Source organism: Neovison vison, chromosome 8, assembly GCF_020171115.1.
Source record: "Neovison vison isolate M4711 chromosome 8, ASM_NN_V1, whole genome shotgun sequence".
NCBI lineage: Eukaryota > Metazoa > Chordata > Mammalia > Carnivora > Mustelidae > Neogale > Neogale vison.
The window spans coordinates 101,833,486-101,842,419 of NC_058098.1; the positions used below are offsets into that span (position 1 = coordinate 101,833,486).

The window sequence follows — 8,934 nt, forward strand, 5'->3', positions numbered from 1 at the left end:
CAGCTTCAAGCCTCGTGGTGGAAATTCATTATTCACGTGCAAGCTTGTCTGAGACAGATGTTTGTAGCCATAGCATAAGAAGCTGCCCAAATCTAACATTTGGCTATTGCCATAATTTTCCCAAAAAACAAATTTTAAAGTAGATTTCTGACTCTATAAGAATAATAAACCCCTTCACTGAATACATTTTTTTTTCTCTCCTTCAAATTTCAGTCTGTAAAAGGGCTTAACTACTTAACGTGGAAATAGTAAATGTAAACAAGTTGTCATGGGCCAGGAAAAATTAGTCAAGACTACCTATCACACACATACGTTCCGTCCTTTTGTATTTTTCTCAATTTCAAGATTCCTTGTCTTTTTCCTGAAAATCATTCAGTGTCCTCAGGTGTTTTGCCTAACTGGACCAACTAACCCATTGTCCTGGCCTCCATAAGAAAATGCTCATTCCTAAAATTAGTCTTCTTCCCCAAAATATATTTTTTTATTAGTTTAGGTTTAGCCATTTGTTTGGAGAACAATAATCACTACTAATCTGCTTATATCTCAACAATTAATTTGTAACCTGTTTTAGGAATGTCTACATTTCTAAGGGGAAAAAGTTATGTGGTATACAAAGATCCATTAGAATAGTAGATATTTTAGGGGCACCTGGGTGGCTCAGTCAATTGAGCTTCTGACTCTTCGTTTTGGCTCAAGTTTGTGCCCAGCTGGGAGTCTGCTAGAGATTCTCTTCTTCTCCCTCTGCCCCTCCCCACTGTGCTTTCTGTCTGTAAATTAAATAAATAAATCTTTAAAAAAAATAAAATAAACTATTAGGTATTTTCATATAGCAGTATACATTCTAGAAATCTGATAAATGAAATACTTAGTATTTTTTAATTCATGCAAGTACAAGTAAATAAATAAATAAATATTTCAAGACTGTCTATAATATTTAAATAAAACACATAATCGTCCAGGAAAAACTAAATAGATTTCAACACAGTAGGACTATGTACAATTATACAAAACTATATAGAATTATGCAGAGGTTAACAGTTATTAATAGTTTGTGTGTTCATTAAAAATTCACAGTTCATCTTCAGGATGCTAAAATGTATTAGTAAAGTTATAAATAAATATAACCCTTTATTTATGTGATTATATGAGATATTAAAAATTATAATTCCATACATAGTAATAATTAATATATTCTGTTAGTATAAATTATTTTTCATACTGATACTAAACTCACTTTCCAACTTTATTTTCCAAAAGCAGCATGTATTATAAAGGAAAGTGAGTACAATGTGGAAAATAATATGCATCTGTATCCATAAGATTTTAGCAAATGTTTTTGCATATATTATAAAAAGATACATAAAAAAGTAATTATTTAAAAAGAACATAACTAATAATATTTTATAACCAACTTTATTAATTTCATAGTTCAGGAAAATTTCTTACATGTCATTAACACTTAAATGCCAGAAACTTAGGTAATTTATATATTAAAGTCTGAACACTACCAGACTAGTAGATTTCCAATAAACATTTGTTGATTAAAAAAAAAAAGAAGAAAGAAAGGTTTCTCTAGGAATAAATTATCTAAGAGGGGTTGATGAGCCAAAGGACATGCTAACTTTTAGGGATCTTGTTTTATGTTGCACTCTTTTCACTAGAAATATTATATATTAAATTAAATTATAATTAAATAATATTTGGTTTGGCCATAGCTGAAATTTCCCTCTTGGTCAAGTGTAAACACTAGATGATACCATAAAAACCACCACAGAGACAAAAGGAACAACAATCATGGTAATTTTTTTTTTTAATTTGACATAAAGTGCTCGTTACTTTTTAATTTTAATTTGACATAAAGTGCTCGTTACTTACTGGTTTAAATTATATTTATTTTATTAGATATAAATATGGATATTTTTTGCTTATATTTTATCCCTCCATATTTTTTTATTTGGTGAATTTCCTTCTCATATCTCTTACTAATTTTATACATATATATGTATACATATATATGTATACATATATACTAATTTCATACAAATATTAAATGTTTTTTGGTGGATGAAAATATAGTTTGAGGATAACATTTTTTTTTAAAGATTTTATTTATTTATTTGACAGACAGAGATCACAAGTAGGTAGAGAGAGAGGAGGAAGCAGGCTCCCTGCTGAGCAGAGAGCCTGATGCGGGGCTCAATACCAAGACCCTGAGATCATTCCCTGAGCCGAAGGCAGCGGCTTAACCTTCTGAGCCACCCAGGTGCCCCTGAGGATAACATTTTTTTTTTTAAAGATTTTATTTATTTATTTGACAGAGAGAGATCACAAGCAGGCAGAGAGAGAGAGAGAGAGAGAGAGGAGGAAGCAGGCTCCCCGCTGAGCAGAGAGCCCGACGCGGGACTCGATCCCAGGACCCCGAGACCACGACCCGAGCCGAAGGCAGCGGCCCAACCCACTGAGCCACCCAGGAGGATAACATTTTTAAAGATAGCCATGCTCATTTGTTTACGTATTATCTAGGGCTACTTTTGTTCTACAACCATAGAGCAGAGTAGTTGTGAGAGAACATGGTAACTCGTAAGTGGAAAATTCTGTTCAGCACCTGTCAGAAGTTGAAAATAAGAGGGAAAAATATACACATACACAAACATAAAATTATGTATAATTTTCATCTTTGTGTTTCATTTAGTTTATTCTTTGATAACATATTATTGTGATTTATGTATTTTTAAATATTTCTTTAGATCTGTTTTGTTGGAAATAAATTCTCTAAATTTTGCGTACAAAGTTTTTTTTTTAATTTCACATTCTTTTTTTATTATGACTTTATGTTTTTAGAGTGATTTTAGGTTTGTACCAAAATTCAGAGGGGAGTACAGAGATTACAATATATCCCCTGATTCCATGCATATGTAGACTCCCTACATCTTCATTATCCCCTAAATAATAGTACATGTGTTATAATTAATAAAACTATATTAATAATATTTATAATTAATATTACATGATATTCTTATATTAATATTAATAATAAATCTAAATACTGTAATGACCCAAAGTCTAGTTTACAATGTGGCTTGCTGTTGGTGTTGTATATTCTGTGAGTTTGGACAAATATATGACGACATGTATGCATCATTACGATGTCATATAGAGTATTTTTATAGTCCTTAAAATCCCATGCTTCGCCTCACCTCTCTATGCCTCCCTCCTGCTCAAACATGATCTTTTAAAATTTTTCGTAGTTATGCCTGTCCCAGAATGTCATAAATTTAGAATCACATAATATATAGCCTTTTCCAGATTGGTTTTTTTCACTTAAGAATACACTTTTAAGGGGCGCCTGGGTGTCTCAGTGGGTTAAGCCTCTGCCTTCAGCTCAGGTCATGATCTCAGGGTCCTGGGATAGAGCTCCCTGGGATGGAGCTCCTCATCTGGCTCTGTGCTCAGCAGGGAGCCTGCTTCCCCCCACCACCCCCAACCTGCCTCTCTGCCTACTCGTGACCTCTCTGTCAAATAAATAAATAAAATCTTAAAAAAAAAAAAAAAAAAGAATACGCTTTTAAGTTTCCTCCATATCTTACTATGGTTTGATAGCTCATTTCGTTTTAGTGCCAAGAAATGTTTCATCGTTTGGATGTATGTACAATTCCCTGACTGAAGGACATCTCCCTTGCTTCCAAGTTTTAACAGTTATGAATAAAGCTGCTGTGAATGTTTGTGTGCAGGTTTTGTGTTATCGTGAATTCTCAACTGTTTGGGTAAATACCTAGGAGTGCTGTTGCTGAATTGTATGGTGGTAATGTGTTTAGTTTTGTAAGAAATTGGCCAACTCTCTTCCACAGTGGCTGTACCATTTTGCATTCCCTCCAACAGTAAATAGGAGTTTCCATTGCTCCACATCCTCACCAGCATTTGCTATTGGTGTTCTGGAATATGGCCATTCTAACAGGTTGCAGTGATATCTTGTTATCATGTTAATTTGAATTTCCCTGATAAACTATGTTGTGGAACATCTTTTCATGTGCTGTTTTACTATGTGTAAACCTTATTTTGTGTGTTGTCTGAAGGTCTTTCATCTGTTTTAATTTTTTTTATTGTTTCGTTTTAAGATTTCTTTGTATATATTGGACAATAGTATTTTATGAAATTTAGCAAATATTTTCTCCCAGTCTGAGGCTTGTCTGCTCATTCTCTTGATGTTGTCTTTCATAGAACATAAGAACATAACATAGAACATAAGTTTTTAACCTTAGTGAGATCTAGCTAACCAATTTTTTTTTCATGGATCATGCCTTTGGTGTTTAATCTAAAAAGTCACAACCATACCCAAGGTCATCTAGGTTTTCTCTTGTGTTATATTCAAGGAATTTATACTTCTGTGTTTCATATTTAGCTCCATGATCCACTTTTGAGTCGGTTTTTGTGGAGGGTGTAAGGTTTGGTTCTAGATTCTTTTTTTTCTTTTATTTACTTTTATTTCTTTTATTTATTTATCTTTTCTTTTCTCTCTTCTTTTCTTTTCTGAATGTAGATGTTCAGTTATTCCCGCACCATTAGTTGAGGACTATCTTTGCTCCATTACATTGCTTTTGCTCTTTTGTCAGAGATCAGATGACAATATTTTAGGGGGTCTATTTCTGGGCTCCCTAATATGTTCCATTGATCTCTTTGTTCATTCTTTCACCAATACCACACACTGTCTGGATTACTATGACACTATAATATGTCCTGAAGTACAACAGTGTCAGTTCCCCAACTTCATTCCTTTCCTTCAGTATTATGTTGGCCATTCAGGCTCTTTTGCCTCTTTATATAAACTTTATCAGTTTGTTGATATTCACAATATAATTTGCTGGGATTTTTATGGCAATCACATTGAATCTATGATCAAGTTTGGAAGAATTGGCCTTGTAGCAATATTCAGTCTTCCTATTCATAAACATGACATATTTATCCATTTATTTAGTCCTTTAACTTCATTCATCAGAGTCTTGGAGTTTTCTCAAATCTTGTACATATTTTGCCATTTTTATACCTAAGTATTTCATATTTTTGGCTGTTTATTTTGTTTTTAATTTGAAATTACTTTTTTGTGCCTGGTGCATAGAAAATCCATTGACTTTTTTATATACTAACCTTGTAATTAAAAATATTTTGTAATTTGTCTTGAGATTTCTGCTTCCATCAATGTGTTATTTAGAAGTGTGTTGTTTAATCGTTTAAACTCCATGCATTTTGGGATTTTCCAGCTATCTTTCTCCTACTGATTTCCAGATTAATTTCTTTGTGATCTAGAATAAACATTGTATTATTTCTATTATCTTAAATGTGTTAAGGTGTTTTGTGGCCCAGAATGGGGTCTATATTGGTAAATACTCCATGTGAGCTTGAGAAGAATCTATATTCTGCTATTGGATTAAGTACTTTAAACATGTCAATTATATCTAGTTGATTGATGGTGTTGTTGAGTTCAACTGTGTTCTCACTGATTTTCTACCTGCCAGATCTATTTGTGATAGAGGGGTACTGAAGTCTCTAACTTAGATATGGATTCATCTGTTTCTCTTTGATGTTCCATTAGTTTTTGCTTCATGTGTTTTGATGGTTTACTGTTAGGGCACATATACAGTTGGGACTATTATGTCTTCCTATAGAATAAACCTTTTATCACTATTTAATGCCTTAATTTATCCCTGATGATATTTTAGCTCTGAATTCTGTTCTCCTTGAAATTAATATAGCTACTCTAGTTTATCTTAAAAAAGAAAAATAGTATTAGCATAGCATACCTTTATCCATGCATTTGCTTTTAATTCTTATGTGTCATTATATTTCAATTGGATTTCTTATAAATACTATGTAGATAGATATTTTGCGATTGGATTCTGAAAATCTCTGTCCTTTAATACATATAGGCCATTGACTTTCCAAGTGATTATTGATGTAATTGGATTGATATCTACTGTATTTCTTACTATTTTTTCTATTTCTTGCCCTTGTTTTCAATCCTATTTTTGTCTTCCATTATTTTTTCTGACCTCTGTGGTTTTAAGTATACATTTTATTATCCCATTTTCTCTCCTTTCTTAACATGTCACTTATACAGTTGATCCTTGAACGATATGGAAGTTAGAAGTACCACAGCCCCACCCTTCTCCTACACAATCAAACATTCACGTATAAATTTTGACTCCCACAAAACAACTACAAATAACCTGCTATTGACTGGAAACATTATGATGACATACATATTCCATTGACTATTTGTATATTATATGTATTATAGACTATACTCTTAAATAAAGGAAACTGGAAAAAGAAAATGTTATTAAGAAAATCATAAGGAAGAAAAATACATTTGCAGTACTATAAAATATCCACATATAAGTGGACCTGTGCAGTTCAAACCCACATTATTCAAGGGTCATCTGTACTTGGTGGTTTTTATTTGTTTTGCTTTTTTTGTTTGTTTGTTTTTAACTCTTTACTGACTGATCTTTATGTTATTGTTGAGTAAAAATCAGGCAGTACCAATGACTTCAGGAATGCAGGGCCTGTCCTTCTCTAGGACCACAATTAGAATGTATTCAAGCCTACAGCCTAACAAAAGGAGCTGCTTTTTGGCCACCATGTCTTCAGATCCAGCCATGTTAATCTTGGTATAGCCTCATTTCTAGGAGATTTGGGTCTTCGAGCAGCTAGGTAACTTGAATTTGGCCCTGCATAGGGCCTCAGTCCTTGTTTTGTGGTGTGGAACTGATGGATCTGATGGCTTGGCCAATGTGGATCCTGGCCACTGTGCCTTGAGGCCAATGACACTTCACATACTTGTCTTGGGCCTAGCCTGAGGACAATGTCAGACATAAATGTCCAATGGGAAGGTCTGTCTCCATGTTCTTAGGGCAACCCATATGCACAACAGACTGTTTATACTACAAGGAAGTTGCTATTTGCAGTCATTACACATCTGGGGAAAGAACATGGTTGGCCTAATTGGCTATAGTGTTTTATTTTGCTTTGTTATTGTTCTTTTATTTTTTTTAGTGTTTTCCCTAGAGTTTGTAGTATGTATTTTACAGGCTAATCCAAGTCCACTTTTAAATAATGTAACACACATCATAGGCAGTGTGAGTACCTTATAATAACAAAATAATCCAAACTTTTCCTCCTCTCCCTTATATCATTATTGTCATTCATTTGACTTACACATAAACTTATATAATCAAATACATTTTGGGTATTATTATAATTAATGCACTATTATCTCCCTCATCACTTAATGATGAGAGAAACAATTTTTATATTAATTTTGGCTATTAATTATTTGATGCTTTTCCTTTCTTTACACTGATCCAAGCTTCTGACCTACATATTGGTTTTTACTTCTCTAAAGAATTTATTTTAACATTTCTTGCAAAGCAGGTCTACTTGCAAAATGTTCCTTTAATCTGTCTGAGACAACATCACCTTTATTTCTTTTTCAATTTTGAAGAATAAATTCTAGGTTGGTAGTCTTTTTTTACTTTAATTACTTTAATTACTTAATTAAATACTTTAATTACTGGGTAAAATTCTGGTCAGTGTCCCACTGTAAGTAAGGTGTTTATTTTTCCCCTATGACATTTTTCAGGATTATTTCTATGTATCTAATTTGGAGTTTGAAATGAAATTCCCAGGTGTAGTTTTTGAGAGACATTTATCCTGCTTAATATTGTGAGATTCCTGGGCCTGTGGTTTTGTGTTTGATATTAAATTGGGGAAACATTCTGACATTATCATTTTGCATATTCTGTTTTTTAGGGTTTATTTTGTTTTGTTTTCTTCTCCTTCTGGTAGTCCCACTATGTGTATGGTACACATTTTTGTATTTGCCTCACAGTCCTTGTCCTTTTGTTTTGTTTTGTTTTTCAATCTTTGTTCTCTCTGCTTTTCATTTTTGATATATCTTCTAGCTCAGATATTCATTCTTTAGCCATTTCCTGTGTACTAAAAAGCCCATCAAAGGAAGCAAACTTTAAGAGTCTCTTAACAATAGAAAACAAGGGGCACCTGGTTGGCTCAGTGGGTTAAAACCTCTGCCCTCAGCTCAGGTTCATGGTCTCAGGGTCCTGGGATCGGGCCCTACATTGGGTTCTCTGTTCAGCAGGGAGCCTGCTCCCCCTTCTCTCTCTGCCTGCCTCTCTGCCCACTTGTGATGTCTTGCGGTCAAAATAAATAAATAAAATTTAAAAAAAACAATAGAAAACAAAATGAGGGTTGATGGAGGGGAGGTGGAGAAGGGATGGGCTAAGTGGGTGATGGGTGTTAGGAGGGCAATAATTATGTTGAGCATCTGATATTGTATGTAAGTGATAAATCACTAAATTCTATTCCTAAAGCCAATATTACCTTACATATTAATCCACAAGAATTTAAATAAAAAATTGAAACAAACAAACAAAAATGCATTCTCCTGGTTGTTTTTTCCACCTGTCTGATTTAATTGAAGTATAAGTAACATACAGTATTATATAAATTTCAAGTGTATGACATAGTAATTCAAAATTTGTATACATTATGGAATGCTCACCAAAAAGAGTACTTACCACAGGTCACCATACAAAGTTATTACAGTAATATTAACTATATTTCCTATGCTAAATTTTATATTCTTTTAATTTCTTTTCTTTTTCTTATAATTTTTTTTATTTCTTATAAATCTATATTTTTATCCCCAGGGGTACAGGTCTGTGAATCGCCAGGTTTACACACTTCACAGCACTCACCAAAGCACCTACCCTCCCCAATGTACATAACCCCACCCCCCTTCTCCTAACCCCCCTCCCCCCAGCAACCCTCAGTTTGTTTTGTGAGATTAGGAGTCACTTATGGTTTGTCTCCCTTCCAATCCCATCTTGTTTCACTTATTCTTCAACTACCCACTTAAGC

At 33.4% G+C, this 8,934-nt stretch overlaps 1 pseudogene; it reads right to left on the bottom strand.

The window, feature by feature from the left end:
• Positions 1-6,887: 6,887 nt before the first annotated feature.
• LOC122916667 lies at positions 6,888-7,009 on the bottom strand (annotated as a pseudogene).
• Positions 7,010-8,934: the final 1,925 nt, after the last annotated feature.